We start from the raw sequence: 20,676 nt of genomic DNA, 5'->3' as shown, positions 1-20,676 counted from the left end.
CTCCTCCTCTTGATTGCCATCTCCCACTTCATTAAAGACACGGTGACACTGGGAGCATTGTGGGTCAGGATTCTTGGAAATGGATTCTTCGAATATGTTAAGCCCTACATTAGAGATAATGACACTTTCCCCCCCTGTCATAGTAGAAAGAATGTGACCAAAGTTTCCTTCTGATTTTTATAGACTAGATTTTAAAATAAGCATTTTCACATTTCTGGTAGCAAATATTTTAAAGGAACTATTTTCAGCATAATCTAAAAGTTAATAGAGATTGTTTCAAAAGTAGACATAACTAGAGAAAGAGGAAGTGATGGTGAAATTTCTTTCCCATGCTTTTCATAGTCTACTGTATAAACTGAACATGTGGTATATGTTTTAGTTACATATCTATATCAATCTGGACTCACTTTAAAGCTAATGTTGAGTCCATCTCCAAACTTGATATACATAGATACCATTTATTGTGTTCGTATAATCATATAGGTATATTTCTTTTTGTGTACATATTTTACATATAAATATGCACTTTTCATATATATTTATTTTCCTAAAATTAATATTAACTATTGTATTTCACCTGAATCATGCAGCAACTGCTTCTCAGTGACCATTGCATTATTTAAAGATTTATATAATTACATGTGTATGTAATCTTTAATTCATCACTGATACTGCAATATGAAAAAATTTATAGGAATTGATTACAAAACTAACATTTAAGTTATCTATCGACTAGAAATACCTGTTTTTTTGTTTGTTTGTTTGTTTTGTTTGTTTGTTTTTGGTTTGTCGAGACAGGGTTTCTCTGTAGCTTTGGTGCCTGTCCTGGAACTAGCTCTTGTAGACCAGGCTGGCCTCTGCCTCCCGAGTGCTGGGATTAAAGGCGTGCGCCACCACCACCCAGCAATACCTGTTTTTTCTAAGATGTAGTTAATTATATTATTATGCATATTCTTTAATGTTTAACCGCCATTGTAATTATGATTTCACAAGAATTACACTTTTCCTGTATAAGATTAAACCTGTTAATAATCAATAACAGATCAAGTAAGGTCTCTCAGGCCCTTCTCCCTTATTTCTGAACTAGTGACTTAATAAAGTAAGGTAAGATGTTACCTTCTGTTTCATACTCACTGATAAGGCCACCATGATCTAGTGTGAGTTCTAAAATCAGAGTCACACAATTAGGCATGATTAATTCAGTATATCAGAAAACTGAAAAAAAAAACATGAAAACAGAAACAGGACTTGCGATGAAGAGCAGTGTATTTAAAGTGATAGGAAGAAATAAAGAGAAGAAAAGGTTAAAAGTTATCAGATTGTAGTATACAAGAATACTTGTATAAAATTGTTAAGAAACAAATGGAATTATTAATACAGAACAAATCAAAATTTCATTCTACGGAGTCATAACAATGATGGAGCATAGAAAAGGAAGATAGCCATTGGCATCTTCTGGCCTCCATGCACGTACAAATGAATGAATCAAGCTGCATGCATGCATGTACAAACATTTCTGCAGAACACAAACATTATTTTACATCCATTATGTCTCTGTGATAAAAACCATGACCAAAGCAACTTGAAAAGAATCTTTGTTCCTTGATTTGAAAAAAAAAATCCTCACGAAAGGAACTAACAGAAGAAATGTTTTATACGGGTCTTTCCATTCCAGGTGGTTAGAGTAGAAGATCATCACGGAGGGAACAGGCACTGCAGGCATGCTTGCACAGTCCTAGACAAGTAGCTGAGATCTTACATCCCACCAACAGGCATTAGGAAGAGAAATACTTAGCTAGAAACAGTGTGGGCTTTTGAAAATCCAAATATCACCTTCTTCAAAAGGTTATACTTCTTAATCATTCCTAAAGAGTTCTGCCAACTTGTGACCAAATATTCAAACATAAGAGCCTAAGCTGGCCACTCTCAGTTAAAATACCAAACTTCTTTATTTGTCTCCTCATCCTTGTGAACATTATATACTGTAAAATGCTCTTAGCCAAGCTTCAAAGGACCCAATAGTCTTTCAGTCTTAAGAACATTTAATGCTGCTATGAACACAGTTTAGCAGGTATACTTGTGGCATGATTGAGCATCATTTGCGTTTACGCCCAAGACCTATACTGGGTCTTGAGGTAGATTGATTCCAAATTTTCTGAGATATCACCATACTGATTTTCAGAGTGGCTATACAAGCTTGCATCACTACACATCCTCTCCAATGAAACCTGTCATCAGTGTTTTTGACTTTAGTTATTTTGACAGGTATAAATGGTATCTCAGAAATATTTGGTTTAAATTTCTCTAATTGCAAAGGATTTTTTAGTAATTTCTTAAATGTCTTTTATCATTTGAGGTTCTTCTGTTGAGAATTCTCTGTTTAGATCTATACCCCATTTTTCAATTGGATTGTTATTATTTAATGTCTAATTTCTTTAGTTCTTTGTATATTTTAGAGATCAGTCCTCTGTCATATGTGGGGTTGGTAAAAAAATCTTTTCCTATTCCGTAGGCTGTTATTTTCTCTTATTTACTATATCCTTTTCTTTACAGAAGCTTTTTGGTTTCAGGAGGTCCCATTTATTGATTGTTGCTCTCAGTGGCTGTGCTACTGGAGATGCTCAATCATACCACAAGGATACCTGCTCGACTATGTTCTAGAAGCATTACTTGTAATAGCCAGGAACTGGAAACAACCTGGATAGATGACTCTCAATTGAAGAATGCATTAAAAAATCTACACAATGGAGTATTACTCAGCTATAATAAATGATGACATCATGAAATTTTCAGGTAAATTGATGGAACTAGAAAAAAAAATCATCCTGCATGAGGTCACCTATACCGTTAAGGACAAACAAACCCTCATGTTCTTCAACTTGGTTACACCTATTTTTTTTTCCAAAGAGTTCCACTGAGAATCAAGCATTCAAACATATAAACTTGTGGAAGCTAATCTCATCCTAACCACTATAGGTGGGACATTTATTTTGTTTTATTTGATGATCATAATGCATAAAATCAACATTGACAGAAACTCAAAGAGGTGTCTGAAGTCAAAACCATGAAGATATATTTATTTTTGTCTGTATTACAGGGTCTTACTTAGCTAGTTTTCTTATACAGACTAGAATTAGCTTTCCTTTGAACAGTATATCTCAAGTTTGGCAGTGTTGTCTAGATATTTCTCCAGGAGAATCTGATATGAGCAATCTTCCAAATGAGCGTTCTTTCTCAGTTGAAACTAGGATATATTAGGATGACAGACTTACTAGGACACTCCAATCCTTATAAATTTGACAAGCAAACACCTTACTTAAAGCCACATACTATAAATTCCTTCTCAAAATTTCATATTATTATAATATAAAATACAATAAAATTGTAAAAGTCCTTTAGTTTATAAAAATTCCAACAATTAAAAGATCAAGATCTCTGTAAATGTCAAAATCTCTTAACTGGGGGTTCCTGTTACAAACAAAGTTATATACTTTATTATTTCAAAATGGAAGTGGCTTATATGGCATATGAACAACCACACTTCAACAAAATCCAAATCCAGCAGTGTAAACCCAGATCCTTTAACTCAGGTCCCACATCTGAGACTCCCTCATCATGCTCTCATTGTCTTCTGCTTCCAAAAGCTTTGACAAACCCACCTCTGTAGCTTTGCCTCCTGAGGAGCACGCAGCTTGTCTTATTTGTTCAGATCAGCTTGACTTTAAACCTAGCACTGTACATGGTGGATATCTTATAGTCCTGTATTCTTTGATATTCTGGAGTCTCCATTATTACCTTCACATTGGTGTATGTTGGCCTGTCTTCACAGACTCTGACACAATGTGTGAAGCCTCAATCACTCCCCAGGCCCAAAATCTTGAATCTTCCATTTCTATAAAATCATTACCACTAAAGTTAAGTACACAGTGCCAAGTTTAGCTGCCAATTTGAGAAGTAGTGTGTACCCTTGGAAAACAGTTTTGTGTGTCAGTTCTGAAGAAGTATTTTCCTATTGTCCAAATATTTTAAGTAAACGGTGTTAATCCCAACTCTTTCTCAACCACAGCTGCTGAGCATATCAAGTCTCCATGAAGTATAAAAGGTTTCACTTTGGTGATGTTAGTCTCTTGTTATTATCAGCTGATTCTTCAGGCTTCACTGATCAGCACATGCTGATTCTTTATCCAAATCATAACCCAAAGGCCACAATCCCAAACCTTGATAGAACATATACCTTTCTCTGAAGTAATGGTTCTCTGACTTCCCAATACCACATGTTGCAGTGACCACCAATGATAAAATTACTTATTACTGCATAATAACTGTAATTTTGCTACTGCTATGAACCATATTGTAAATATCTGACATGCAGTATATCCAATGCATGAGTTTCAAAGAGATTATGACTAACAGATTGAAAAATGGTATTGCAAAGTCAACCCTCCACCATTTGCCTATCTCTGGGCCTGCTTTCTAAGATTACACAGAATAGCCAGTGAAGGTCTGAAACATCCAAGACCTTTCTCTGGTCAAAGTTTCAAGATCCTCTAAATGCTATCAATGAAAGAATCCAAAGGTGTAAAAATCCTCATGGTGAGAATATCCCAGAAATTCTTCACTCTTGCAACTAATTTGGACTTTAATTTCATTCTACTGTCATAATGTAAGAAAAGAGCAAGACAAATTAGAGGATTATCTTAGTAAGGTTTCCATTATTTTAATAAATCACCATGATCAGAAACAACTTGAGAATGAAAGGTTTTCTTCTGCTTACAGTGCCACATCTCAATCACTGAGAAAAGCCAAAGTGGGATCTTAAACATGGAAGGAACCGAGAGGAACAAACTGTTGGAGCGGACATGTAGAGAATTAGGGCTAAACTGCTCATGGCTGGTTCAGGCTGCTTCAATATAGCACCCATAACCACTAGACCAGGGCTGGCACCTCCCACAGTGAGCTTTGGCACCTCCCACAGTGAGCTTTGTCACCTCCACATTAATTACCAATCAAGAAAATGCACCACAAGTTTGCTATTAGGCCAATCTGGCAGGAAGATTATCTCAATTGTGGTTCTTTTTTTCAAATTGATCCTAGCTTCTGCCAAGCTGACATAAAACTAGCCAGCACAATTGATTTTTGTGAACTTGACAAAGAAAGACATTACTGTTAAGTCATTACATTTCCTTGTTTATCCCAAATACCTCATATTAATATAAAAATATAAAAGACCCAATTTGTAAAATCATCTGCCTTCTTAAAAATATTGAAGTTCAGTCTCCTTAAATTTTAATGCTATCTAGATGGCCACAATCTGGAAGATGGATGACTTAGAACCACCTAAACAAAACAAAACAAAACAAAACAAAAAGAAACAAAAATTCAGGAAAATGAATCCTAATGGTATTCTGCTAAACTCATAGGATCGGTGCCTAGCCCAATTGTTATCAGAGCAGATTCCTCCAGCAGCTGATGGGAAACACACAGTCAAACTTTAGGCTATGAAAGACTCCTCAGAAGAGGGAGAAGAAGGACCACAGGGGCCAAGGGCATCAAGGACACCAGAAGAACACGGCCCACAAAATCAACTAACAGAGTTCATAGGTGCTCATTGAGACAGAGGCGGCAACAAAGGATCCTGCAAGGGTCAGCACCAGGACCTCTGCATGCATGTTATGGTTTTTCAGATTGGGGTTTTTGTTGAACTCCTAATGGTGGGAGTTGGTTTGGCTCTGATGATTTATCTTGCTCATAGAAACTATTTCCTTCTACAAAGTTTCCTCCTCCAGCTTTGATATGAAGTTATATGCCCAGTCTTTCTGCATCTTGTTATGCTGAGTTCAATTGATATCACTGGGAGGCCCGTACTTTTCTGAAGGGAAACATAGTAGAAGTGGATCTGAAGCAGGGGAAGAAATGGCAGGGACTGGGCAGAGGGGAAGAGTGGAGGTGGCAGTTGGGATGTATTGTTTCATGTCTCTCTAAAATTCCAAAGTCTCTGCGAAATACAAAAAGTCTTTCAACTCCCAGCTTTCATAAAATTAAAGGTAAGTTAAATATTTTCTTACCCCAAAAGGAAAGAATGAAGAATTGTTATATTGAAGTCAAAAAAAAAAAAAAAAAAAAAAAAAAAAAACACAGTCTATCAGTGTAAAACTCTGAGCTAGATTTCTGGGATTCATAGTCTTACAGTTTCTAGAGGTCTTCGCACAACTCATCATACAGCATATTTTCTAGGTGAAGGCTGGCAACTCATCATACAGCATATTTTCTAGGTGAAGGCTGGCTCCATTTCACAACAGCTACAGTCTTTAGCGGTCGTTCCGCAATGTTATCTTTTCCAAAATGCTATGGTCTCCATTGCAACTGAACTGCTCCTTCACGAATCGCTTCCTGCTTGGCTCTGATCCAGAAAAGTGGTGTAATTTTTGACTTCCTTATCTGTCAGTTCTCCGCCCTCTACTGAAACTGAAGCTAAACCTTCTCCAGTAATATCTCCTCGTCTACATTCAGGGAATCTAGGCCTTCCACACTGGTTAGGCTTCATGATCTCTTCGTGGTTTAAAATAAGTACTGTCTGCGTGACTTCTACCTATTACTAAGTTTGCCTACCATCATGAAGTCCACTCTCAGTCCCTTCTTCACTGCAGCTTCTGATTGTTGACACTGAAGAAATATTATTGAATTTTACCTCAAAGATTCTTTTTACTTCTAAATCACAGCAGATTCTTCATCATCAAATGACCTATATTAATTGTTCTGACAAAGCAAAGATTTCCCTTTAGAGGGTCTTAATTAAATATATAACACAAATGGCCTTGATAGTCTTGAAGGACTCAAAAACTTTTCCCCAAATTTCACAATCCGGGCTTTAATTGTCTACATTGTTTTTAGCTAGAACTCATCTTCAAAGTCCTTAAGATGCTTAACCTAGAAAGATCCAAATTTTCACCATTTATACAGACTAAGATTATATCATGAGTATTTTTATTCTGATTGGTTAGGATTCTTTTTTTTTTTTTTAATAGTATGAAATTTTTTTTATTTTTAATTTTTTTTATTCTTTTTTAATTAAAATTTCCACCTGCTCCCCGTTTCCCATTTCCCTCCCCTCCTCCCAAATATTGCCCCCTCCCCCCAGTCCCCTCCCCCTATCCCCACTCCTCTTCTCCTTCCCCCACACCATTCCCCCTCCCTCTCGATACTGGAGAGCAGTCCAAATTCTCTGCCCTGCGGGAAGACGAAGGTCTTCTATCTATGTCCAGGATAACTCCATTTCTTACTGTGTCATAGTATTGATAAGGGAAACAGTATCATTGAAAAGTTTTAGAGGTCATTAGTAAATTTTTCACATCTGCTGAAATTTTTTATTTATGCCTGTTACAAATGTCATATGAAATGTGCACCTAAATTATATCTAATTTCCACTGAACGTTATCTTGCAATTCTTATGAATCATGTTTTCAAAATTGCCCCCCCCATATGCTATTAACTCAGATAAATGTGATATAAGGAGCACTCTCAGTAAAGTCCAAGATAACTCACCATTTTTTCTATATTCTGAGTTTTTGGTCATATATTTCTTTTAATTTTTGTAAGTAACATTTATAAAGAAAACTTTCAGTGCAAGAAATTATCAAATGTAAATAATATTAACCCAAATAATGCACATCTGTCAGGAACCAAATATAGCTTTTTATCTCCCTGAATAACAACAATTTAAACTAAACTAAAATAATTCTTAATCTAAGACTTACTTGGGCCATGAATTTATTTTTAGTTCTGTTGCTAAAACAAAACTAAAGATATTACATAAAATTAAATTTTACCAACTTCACCAACTTCTAACTTACCATAGCAAGGGAAACTTGATATCCTCAGGGTCCAACCTGACACAGGAATTATACAACAAGGATAGGAAAAGAGTTACACTGCCCATTCATTATTTTCAAAGACCAATATTTCTGCCAAATGCCTAACTTCCACAGTGAGTGTCTGCAGAGGGACATTGATCAAAGAGCCAGAGACAGGTATATAACCCAGGAACACAAACCAGAATTGTTCTATTTTACTGTTCTCTTTTGTTTGTTTGTTTTCATATTTTTTCCTAGTTAAATCACCTCTTCTCCATAAAAATATAGTTTGTGTATTAAAAATAAGCCCTCTTGCTGATATATAAACTATGTGAATGCCATTGTTTATAAAAATGCTAAATAGAAAATGCATTCAAGAATACTTTCCAAACAAAACTTTTAAAGATTTTTAATAATCTTTAATCATGACAAAGAACATAGAAAGCTGGTTACCAATTATAAACCTTCTTCAAAATGTGCTGGGAAAATATTTTCACGAATCTTGGAAATGGTACTTCTGATATATATTATTAAAGAAAACAGCCAGTTTGTCTTTTTATAAAAATTATGAAAACAAATCAAAAGTTCTTCACTATAAAATATTTAAGAATGTATCACATTAGTGAAGTGAATTATGAATCTGACATTGTGATAAGATTCAGTTTTCTTTCTGTTTCATATCAGTCAGTACTACTGCACATTTGGTGATTTTCCCCATTTTTTTCAAAGTATGAACTTTGAATCTAATGTCCTTTGTTTAGTTTTTTTCCTGACTATCAGCCATAACAATTTGTAACCAACACTCTAAACAAATATAAACACCCATAATCCATTTTTGGGGAATATGGGCATAGTTTTCCAGGCCACTTCCTGCTGACTGTGGGCACTGATAATCTTATGTGGACCTAAAGAAAATTTAGGATTAAGGTCAAGTACTACCTAGAATATTCTGTGAGACTGCATAATCTCAGCCAGCAGTTTTGAGACTGTTCTGAATGTAGAATTCAGAGGTAACTCCAACAGAGGCCCTCTGAAATGTTGAATCATCTGGGCCATTCACTCCTATTGAAGATTTCTCAGAGGATCTTGCTTAATAAAACCTGATTTTTCTTAACCTAGAATGAACACATAGCCTCTTATTTCTTAGAGTTCTTGTTTTGAAAAAAAAAAAAGGTGGAGTACTATAAGACAATGGTCTTGTACCCTGTAAAGATTTGTCATTTGTGTTGGTTTAATAAAATTGTCATTGGCAGGAAGTATAGGTGGGGGTACCAGAACAGGAGAATTCTGTGAATTGGAATAACTTAATTTTCAGTCGTCACTCTGCAGAGGAAGAAAGATGAGAACACCTCACTGATAAAAGGTACCAAGCCATGTAGCTAACATAGACCAGAATTATGGGTTAATTTAAGATGTAAGAGTTAATAAAAGGTCTGAACTAACAGGTCAACCGGTTTACACTTAATGTAAGTCCCTGTGTGTGTGTGTGTTTCATTGGGACTGAATGGCTGCAGACTGGGTGTGACAGAAACCTCTGTCAACAGAAGTGAGTCTAGACTTTGAAGGATGGGTGTTGGGGAAAGGTGAGAAAAGATTATCACTTGTATTGATTTGCATTTTTAAAAAGTAGCAAGTTCTAAAATATTCTGGTATAGCAAGGTGGATGATGATTCTAAGAATATTTATTTTTAAATTTATTTTCCCTATTATCAAAGTAGATTCTTTTCCGATGCAAGATATATGGATTATTGTTTTCCTTCCCTTTATTTCTCTCAGTTCCTCCCTATTATCTCTCCTTCTGAATCTATTTCCTTTCTGTATCTCCTTGGGGGGGGGGGGAACAGGCTTCTATGTGATCACAAGCAAACATGACAAATAAAATATAATAGGATAAATCAAAAAGCAATTTGTGTTTGGAACACCCATAGATTATTGGAAATTAGGGGAGTGGTAAAATTTAAAGGTATTGGGCTTAAAACATAGTAAATTCAAAGTATAAAAAATTAATAATAGGTGGCCTGGCAAAAATTAAGGTCGAGAAGGAGGCAGAGGCAGGCAATTTTGGAGGTCAGCCTAGGTTAGTGGAAGATACCAGATATTCGCAACTTCACAGAGAAACTCTGTCTCAAACAACTTCTACACAAAGTTTAGGCATTATGCCAGGAAAAGGAGGTTTAACTATTGGAAGAGTTATTTATGGTGACTGACTTTAAGGAACACAGAAGGTTAGATAAGCATCATACATAAGACTTGGAGTTTTGTTTTATCGTGTGAAGTTCAGTGTTTCAAGTTTTCAAAAAGTTTCAAGGTTTGAAATTAATTTCATTGAAAATTTTTGGGGAGAATTGCTTAAATATGTAGATTGCTTTTGGTAGGAGGGTCATTTTTACATTCTCAATTCTACCAATTCATAGGAGATCTTTTCAACTTCTGATATCTTTTCAATTCTTCTCTTAAAAGAATTGAAGTTTTTGTTATAGAAATTTTCTATTTTTTATGACAATATTTTTAAATTGATTAAGGATACTGATAATCATTGATTTCTAAATTTCCAATTTTCACTAATAAATTAAAAATAGCCATATTCCAACATAAAAATAAAATATCTTCATAATGAAATAAAGGAACTAAATAAATGAACAGCGCAGTTCAATGTAAATAAGTATACATTATAAAGCAACTCAAAAAATAACTATGGTGTATAATATTGACAATTTTCCAATGGCAGGCAGCAGGTGATGAATTTACAAACAATATAACATTTCAATTGGCCATGAAAAATAAATTGAAAGAATAAAAAAATAGAATAAACAAATAAAAAGTAAAGGAAGATCTTTTTTCTTAATATCTTTTTGTTTCCTAATGGTCCTAGACATATATGAGTTAATTTTATTAAGCAATTATTTTGTATATTATATCCTGATTGCAGTTGCCTCTTCCCCATCTCCTCCCAGTTATTATTAATTAATATTTAATTTGAGTCAAAAATATTAGTGAAATAAGTCAAAGAAAATTGTAGGAATATTGTCAATGTTACATTCATTTAGATAATTAGAAAAAACTATTCACTTGTAAGACAAATATAATTAAAAATATTTTGTCTTATGAGGTGGCATGACAATTTATACCTGAAATCCCAGCATTGAAAATCTGAGGCAGGAGAATAGAAATGAGTTTGTATTCACCTGTTTTACATGAATTTCAAGTCAGATTGAGCTACAATATAGGAAATTGTTCTATACACAGACATTATGTTTGTTAATTTGGTGTTCTTGTGGGACACCTAACAGTAGGAATGAGAGAGTCTCTGACTCTTTTTTTCTGCTTTGGGTATTTTTTTCCTCCTACTAGGTTGCCTTGTTCAGTCTTGATATGAGGGTTTGTGACGACCCTTATTGAAATTTGTTAAGCCATGTTTAGTTAAAATCCCTTGGAGATTAGCCCCATTTTGAAGGAAAATGGAGGATCTATGGGAGAGGAGATGAGGAACAGAGGGATTTGAAGGAGAGGGGTGAGGAAAAACTGTGATCAGGATGTAATGTATGAAAGAAGAATTTAAAAAAAGGCAAAAAAATAAAATTCATTCCACAATGTATTACTTGGTCAGTTTATGATTGACTGATAATAAACCTGCAACTATAAAAACAAATTCTATTATAGAGTGTATAAAACTATCATATTGAGATGTAATATAACATTATAGATACGCTGTAGTGACATCATGAAGAAATAGGTAGACATACTGAATTTTATGCCTAATGTAAATGTAAAAATACATGCACCTATATACACATAAATTATACTGTAAAATGGAATTCTCCATTTATCTCATCAAATGAAGTGACTGACATAACAGCAGTATTTACAAATTCTCTGTGCTTAAAGAAAACAACTTAAGCCGGGCGGCGCACGCCTTTAATCCCAGCACTCGGGAGGCAGAGGCAGAGGCAGGCGGATCTCTGTGAGTTCGAGACCAGCCTGGTCTACAAGAGCTAGTTCCAGGACAGGCTCCAAAACCACAGAGAAACCCTGTCTCGAAAAACCAAAAAAAAAAAAAAGAAAACAACTTAAAAATATTCAATAAAATTGTGAGATTTCAAAAATATAGAATTAGGAGAAATATTTTTGGGCCAACTAAAATTCATTTCAGATGAACACTTTATTTCTACCTATTTTGTCATGAATGGTTTCTTTTCAGTTCTCGTATTAACCAAAAGAACACAATCTCTACAATGGAAATAAGTCTTTTGGACAATTCCAGGTCACAGAGTTTATGGACTGCAGATGGACATTGCCATGTGGATGAATAGGGAAGTGCCGGCTCCATCAGAGTCATTAGATGATCATCTCTGGAGCCATCTGCTGCTGTTTTTCTGATGCACCTCCAAGGACACATTGGAGGCTTAATACAATAACTCTATTCTTAGTGCTCTGTTGGCTGTAATAGAAACTCTTGTCATTTCTACACTTACAAATTTTGCAAGGTGTATTTATCAGACTTAAAAGAAGTATTTTATTTCTATTTCAAGAGTGGATTTGATCACTTTTTTCTTTCTAGTTTAACTTAATTTTTACTGCAGTGTTCATAATATATTATTACTGATATTAATAATGAAATTATCATCTAGAGAATAAAAATTAATGTATATGTTTATATATGTCTATGCATGTTATGTGGGAGAACTTACACATTGTACATCACATTCTTAGATAAGCAGAATAATCTGTATATACAGTATTGGAGTAAACACAAATTGCTGGGAAGAAGAAATCAATAGAATTATGTTTTTTAAATTTTAGTGTATTGTTGAATGTAAGTAATGTTATCACACATTCAGAAATACATTTTAAATATCATTTCATAAATCATTTAATAAAATAAAATAGGAAGATGAACTATGAGTGTAATTCTCTACAAAAATAAATGGAAAATACAGTAAAATTAACCATATATGAGATCATACAAAAGTATCACCATTCATTTCGAATACTTGAAATAAGAAATCATGTTATCTGACAGCATGTACATAGTTAGAAACTAATAATGTGATATATTTGCTGAGATAATCAAATATTTGGGAATTTAAAAAAATCATGGTACTTATTTAACATAACTCTAATGATATCGTTACAACTCAAAATTTGTGAGATAAACTTAAATCACATTTCTACACTTTAATGCTTATATGGAAGATATTTCTACACAACTTTATTACTCCAAGTTTTGACATTGCTTGTATAACTTTGTTCTTGCTCTCCCATTAAATATAAGAAAAATATATAGAAAACTGTTATTTTCCTTTACAGAATATAAAAAATATGTTATTTTTAAAAAGAAAAGAAGATAATCTAAGTGAACCACAGAATTAATTGTCCCACTCTTTACCCAGAGGAAATTTCAAGAATTTGGAGAAGGAAAGCGCTCATGTAAGACCAAAGTTGTCTTTCTGACTGGCAAACAAAAAGAACAGATTGTGTTCAGATTTCATTTGCTTGAACTCATAGAGCAGAAATCACGAATGATGCAAATATGCAGAAAACAAATTTCAGATTTACAAATGGGGTTATATGAGTTTGCTCTAAATGAAATATTCATGGGGTAAATTTGGTCCTTTCCTGAAACTGGGAAAAAGCTTGGTAAAACCCCATTATGGTAGGATGGCATTGACTCAAAGTCTGTAAACTTAGCATTTTCCAGATTCCATGCGTTGCTTCCAGAATTTTGTTTCCAATTAGTTCAGTAGAGATTCTTCATAACATATATCATCTTCTCAAAAATACGCAGTCTACCTTTTAAATCAGCTTTACCTATAAAATTATCCATCACAGCAAAAAAAAAATTTCAAATGAGAGCAATGTAACAAAGTTTGATTACTCACAGATTTTTAAAGGGGAGAAATTAGACACATAAAAGACATGACAATAGAAGACCATGAGGGAATAATAGAACAAGTATGATTTATAAATAAGAAAGATCATTAATAAATTAGGTAATGTAGAGGGAAAAATAGAACAAGTATGATTTATAAATAAGAAAGAACATTAATAAATTAGGTAATGTAAATGATGAGTAAATTGTACACATAGCACATTTTAAGCACAGTGCAAAACTAAAACACAGAGAAAAAACAAAAATTGATGAAAAGTAGAGCCATGAATCCTGGAGAATTATACTCAACTTGATTGTCAAAATGGGAAGAAAAAAGTATGTGAGAAAGAAATACCCCTTACCTATTTTATATAATCTGCAGATTTAAACTTATAAATGAAAGTTAAGTATGATGACTGTGGTGAAACTATACCCACAGTCACAGTAACTAAATCATAAAAGAAAAAGCAAAATTAAAAAAAGAAATACTTTAAAAATGCTCTGTTGTTGCTCCATAAGAACCAATTTACTTGGAGTTATCTACCTCCTCCACCTCTTATAATACATTTGTGTCCCTTTCCAAATAAATCTTTGAGCTTTAAAGGGAATGGCTTAATAAAGGTGCCCCATTTACAGTTGAAACTTTCAAAGTCTCTCACTCTGCACACTATCTAGTAACTGAGACAACAAGCACTTTACTACCCAACATCAAGCCAGAAAGATTTTCAGCACTAAGAAAATGAATATAAAGTCCCACTTTTAGTCAGTAAAATTATGAATAATTTATAACTTCTTGGAAGTATTCTCCAAAACAATGTCACTGGGTCTATCAATCACAATGCAGGGCAGGCCCCATACCTGGGAGTACTTAGGCAACATAAAGTATACTCCATGATTATTGGTACTAGTTTGTTTTTGTTTTTTTTATTTATGTATTACATCTTTTATACATTCTTGTTCATTTTGATTTTTATATAGATGAATGATAGATGATCGATAGATAGATGGTACATGTATCATTTATATAAGATACATAAAGACATGATGTCAAGAGGATAGGTATCTGAGGAAAATTTGGAGAAAAGAAAAGAGGGGGAAATAATATGGGGAAATATGTGAAAATTCTTTATGAATATAAAAATTGTAAAAGAATCATTACAGTAATAAGACAAAATAAAAGTTGAACAGCAAGGAAAACGGAGTAATGAATACAAGGAAATGAAATTTAAAAAAAAATTCTTGCTAACACAATAGTATTAAAAGGATGAATAATGAAAATCAAAATATTTGTACCCCAGATATTTTTCAAGTGATAGTTTTGCTTGTTTCAGGGGTAAGGAATTCTGTTCTGTTGGAATTCATTGTGTGAAACTGAAATAAAGTACATTCTATCTCAAATGTAGAGAAAAAAGTTTTAATTTTTTGAAATGGCCAATATAAATTTATTTTTTAATTTTCTTTATTTCATTCTTTGATTTTTATGCAATCTAGATTGTGTGTGTGTGTTTGTGTCTGTGTGTGTGTGCGCGCACACACTTGCATGTGTGTGGGTTCTGCATACCTAGAAGTATTTCTTTCTTACCATGTCTCTCTTCATTCATTTATTTCCCCCGCTCGTTTTCCTATTTTATAGCTGTTCATCCTTTAAGCTATTAAGAAAGACCTTCTTGGTGCCTCAGGTGAACAGGTCCTAAGGGCATAGGAGCAGGAGACACATCAGCCCTCATCAGCAATGTAGTGGCATTGGTGAGGGAAAGCTGCTACCCTTGCCCCTTGCCACCTAAGGCAGGCAGGAGTTTGTCGTGGGCACTAGATAGTTCGTCCTACTACTCATCTGCTACAGTCCATGGAAGAGAAGTCTCCTGAGGAGCACGCTAAAATTGACCCTCTTGGCAAGGGACTAAATGAGCCAGTCCTGCAGACCTGAGAACAGACAAATGGAACCTGCCCCCATCCCTTTTGTGTCACGTGGGGGCATGGGTAGGGAAATACGCCCTCCACCCCAATCTCTTGTCACTGACACTGTCACCTCCCAACTGCAGACATTGGGTGAGCCGGGCATATTTCCTGATAGTGTTTGTGTGTGAAAGAGCTGGACCCTAGGGGAAGAGTTTGTGAGCAGAAATGGCCCTGCTATTTATGTTTATTGCACTGGGTGAACTAGCTGGGGCAGTGCTGGAGATCTCACCTTTTGGGTGACTATGAGGGAAAGCTGGTGAGCTGACCAACCCACTTACGCTCCCAGGCCAGGAAAAAAGGCTGAGTTATCCCAATCCAACATTTACCTCATCTAGAAATCCTGAAGTATGTGATAGGGCCTGATCTGCAGATCCAAAGCAACAAGATCCCTGTTACACAGAAAAACAGGATAGCCAGAAAGAGACCTCAAGAAGGTCCCATATGGGTAGAATAGCAGAAGCCAGAGGGCTTGAACCAGAACAATGATTCATTGCATAGAACACTTACAAATAAAGATATAAGGACTAAGGGATACAGTGTGTGAATCAGTTGCCACACTACAGCTTCCACGTCGAAATTTTCTTTTTTTATTTTCTATTTTCTGTTTTTGTTTTGTTTTAAATTAAACTTTTAAATCTTGTTCTGTTTTATGTGAGTGAGGAGGTCACAAGGGCAGAGGATCGAGGTTGGGGACTGAAAGATGAGTGGCATGAGGATAGGATGATGTAAAACCCACAGAAAATCAATAAAAAAAAAACTGTTTTGTTTGTGTTTTGTAAAAAGTCATATATGAATCTCCAGAACAGACAGTGAAAATCTTAGTGATAAAGTATAGTGCATATGTATTATAGACTACAGAAAATTTATAATTCTGCTCAACTTTGTGCGTGTTTTTTGCTTAAGTGGGTAATGCTTTTATTATGATTAAAACATATCAAACTTTGATGCTTAAATTTTATCTCCATGGATTCATATTTCAGGAAAACTGCACTTTCTCTTTAGTGCACGAAACAGCAGTAACTTCAATGTTTCTGTTATGTTAGAGAAATTACTTTCAAAATAGAAAATATGTTTTTCGAGAATGTCACTCATAGGAAAAATGTATTAAACAAACACAGTGAGGGGTTAGAGGAAATAGCCACAGTGAGATCATGCTTCTGAGTTTTCTGCAATCACGCCTCATACATTTAGCATCCCACGCTGTTCTGCAACTTGGCTTCTCAAGGTACGTTGTTTTTATCTGCTCTGAAATTACACACAAATGAAGCCAGTCTGTTTCTGAAGTTTATCTTTTTAAATTCTGTAAACCTCTAATACAATTTTGAACAAAAGCCATTTGAAAATATTGCTCCTTAAAATGCCTCTTTGTTTTAATATATTCATAAAAACTAAATTTGGCTAGTGAAATTCTTGAGACTTGTAACTATTTTATTTAAATTATTTTATTTTAACTTTTTTTTGTAACTTAATGAAATGTCTAAAGTGTTTATTGTGCCAGTATACCTCTAGTATTTTCTATATTCTTGCTATATTGACATGGTATGTTTCTGAATATAAAAAGATTGTTGGAATGAAAATGATTATCTTCAATGTAAAAATATTTGAATTCTTTGACACAAATGACCATTATTTATTTTCTTTTAATTTGTAGACACCTTGACTTTTGTGGAATGTTGCATTCTTATTTAAATTAAACTGTGTATACATTCTTATCAATCACCTTTTGTCACAATTATCTTGATTTGCTAACTGTAGTAAAAATATTAGGTCATGGTCATCAACAATATTATGAACAAGCTAGGAATGGTATCTTTACCTTTTCTTTAAGCATTTCTCTCTCTATTAAATCTCATATTTAATTCTCATAGTCTAAAAGCAATAAAGTTGTGAAATTTAGTCTGTCTTTATTTGAAATTGTTTGCTGATATGTGTGTTGCACACAATAACATGATTTAAGCAGTTATATCCATGTCTACATGCATTCAGAACTCCATGCAATCTTAGTGTGTTGGCTTTAGCTTTGGGACAATGATCTTGTACCTTGTAAAGACTTGTCATTTGGATTTCTTTAATAAAGCATTGATTGGCCAGTAGCCAGGCAGAAAGTATAGGTAGGGCAATGAGAAGAGGAGAATTCTGGGAAGAAGAAAGACTCAGTTTGTAGGACTCACAGAGGAATCCAGACACAGAGGAAGCAAGACGAGAATGCCTCACTTATAAAAGGTACCAAGCCATGTGGCTAACACAGACAAGAATTATGGGCTAAATGAAGATATAAGAGCTAATAAAAAGTCTGAGCTAATAGGCCAAGCAGCTTATAATTAATGTAGACAACTGTGTGTTTCTTTGGGGCTGAAGAGCTGCAGGATCAGGATAAACAGAAACCTCTGTCAACAGGCTTTTGTCCACTTTCAAATACCACTTGTAATTCCTTTATCTAGCATCTCCCAATGACACACCAATGTCACAATTATTCCATGCAGTACAATCAAGGAAATTTAAAAAATTTCTTCTATTATTTATTATAATTTTCAGTACATTTAATTAACCAGAAAAAATTAATTTTAATCAATAATCAACTATCTAATATAAAATCAAAAATAATATTGGGCAATGCAATTAATAGACATGTTAATGGTCATTAAAAAGTATAACATAAAAATGACTGAGTTTATGATTTGGGTGCATAGTTATTTGTATTAGTTTTCTTTATGTATTGTGTTTTATATTAGATGTCATTTCACCTTAATAGAACTAGCAATCTAGCAGTATCAAATTATACTAAATTATCAATGCTAATTGAAAGTATAATGAATTACTAAACTTACTACAAATACACGCATTCATGCATATGCTTTATAAGATATGCAAAAATGGAACAATTCTATCTTTAAATTTAGGAATATCAGAATGATTTAGCATGAAATTTGTTGTGCTAAATACCAAGAAAAAAGGAGACCTTGAAATTGACTTGACATGTTAATATCATAGTTTATAGTGGGTCACATTACAGTTAAATGGGGATTTTATTGTAACTAGACATGGTACATTTGATTTTGAAACCACTGTTATTTTAAACAATTATATGTGGTTATTATTAGTTTTTATGAAGATGGTTGTTTGGAGGCTGATACAGTTTCTGATACATACATACATATATATACATATATATATATATATATATATATATCCAAATTTAAAGAGACTCAGAGCTTAAGTATTCATAACATGTAGCATGAATTTTAGAAAAGGGGAATGGGGAAGTTAGAATATAATATATGCAATATTTAAACACTGAAATTTTAACTGCCCTTTGTAATTACTTATTTTGTTTATGGTATTTTTTCCTAAATAAACATTGAAAGATTGTTTACTTTCAAACAGAAACTTCAGACCAATGATATTCACTTGATTCAATTTTAAAATGAAGAAACCATGCAGTTTTCCTAAAATATGATTAGATGTCTTTATCTTCTAATATCAAATTTTAATCAATATTTTAGAGCTATATTTACTCTTTTATGTGTAATGTGCTAAAGTAAGCACAAGTATTAATATTTTTCATTAGTTAGCAAACAATTTTTGGTTACAGTTGACATCATGAGAAAGGTTACAGCTATTAAAACAATTCCTCTGCTCATTATTAGAGCCATGTAAACAATGTTGACAGCTAGTTGTAATGCCTTTTTACTTGAGATTATAATAGGCTTATCCTTAAGAACAAAGCGAAATTTCAAAAAACAGAATTTGTTTAAATCACAAATTAATTTACACATGGGTTTGATGATGAACCAAAAGTCAGATCTTAAGATTTCTTTTTAACTCTCCCCAACCCTTTAAATATCTTTAAAATTATGTCTACATTTGTCCACAGGGGGAAAAATGACTTTTTCTTTGAAGTTTATATGGTTTTTGGCTCATTTCTTCATGTAAGTGCCTCATTCTAGTAATGCATTTTAAACTGAATACATCCAAATCCAAATAAAATTGTTTTAAATAAATATTAGCTACATATATTTTCCTTCGCAAAGTCTTTTAATAGGTACTTTGTTATTAAGGACATATATGATATAATGGTTGCAATGTTAACTTAGCAGAAGAGTCTAGAATAATCAGAAACAAGCATTTGCTTCTTAAAAATGCATTCAATGTAAGAACAAGCAAGTTATTTAATGTTCCAACTACATTAATGTGTATATGTATACTCATATGTGGATATATAACATTATATGTACTTTATATAATGTGTATATAAAACATTACATAGGTAAATATAAAAATTATATGTGCTAATATATTGAGTTTTGCGAGGTTATACTGAATTAGTGGTTAGCTTCCACAAAGCACATACAATGGTTTGTAGGACTATTATCTTACTATTATTTACAATGTTTTAAAACAGATTTATTAAAGATATTGTTTTTCTTGTTTTCTCTTTAATCTTTGCATTTTGTCCAAAGTATTACAACCTCTTAGATGAACAAATTATTATATATTTTAATTGTTAAGTATTATTTTGCACACTATATACATATTAATTCTCCTAATTTTTATTTCTGTTACATATTTAAATTTTGGTTTTTTTTGAGAATTTCTTGCAATGTGTTTTGATCACTTTAAACTTCTACTAAAATATTTCTTTTACCCTATTGTTGAGTTTATCTAAATTATTCTATTACCAATAAAGTCTTGACTGTCAGATACTGGGGTGAAAATATGTTAGATCAAAGAAGCAGAGAAGGAGTGACCAGCTGACTTTCCTTCGCCAACCAGAGACCCATGAAGCCCATCTCTACCTAGTCATCCCAGACCAAAGGAACTGTAAAATCTCTAAGTCTCTTCCTACCCCTCCCTATAGAGTGTATCTTCTGTATTCTTATTCCAGACTTCTTTAAGGCTGAGTATTGTCAGGCATTACTGGCTCCACTTCCTGATTCAAAATTAAATGTATTAACACAGTTTCAATTTATCACAGGGTGATCAAATATCCTGCAATAT

The sequence above is a fragment of the Chionomys nivalis genome, chromosome 3, assembly GCF_950005125.1.
Source record: "Chionomys nivalis chromosome 3, mChiNiv1.1, whole genome shotgun sequence".
Lineage (NCBI taxonomy): Eukaryota > Metazoa > Chordata > Mammalia > Rodentia > Cricetidae > Chionomys > Chionomys nivalis.
The sequence above is the reverse complement of the archived record's forward strand: the minus strand, read 5'-3'. Positions refer to the sequence as shown.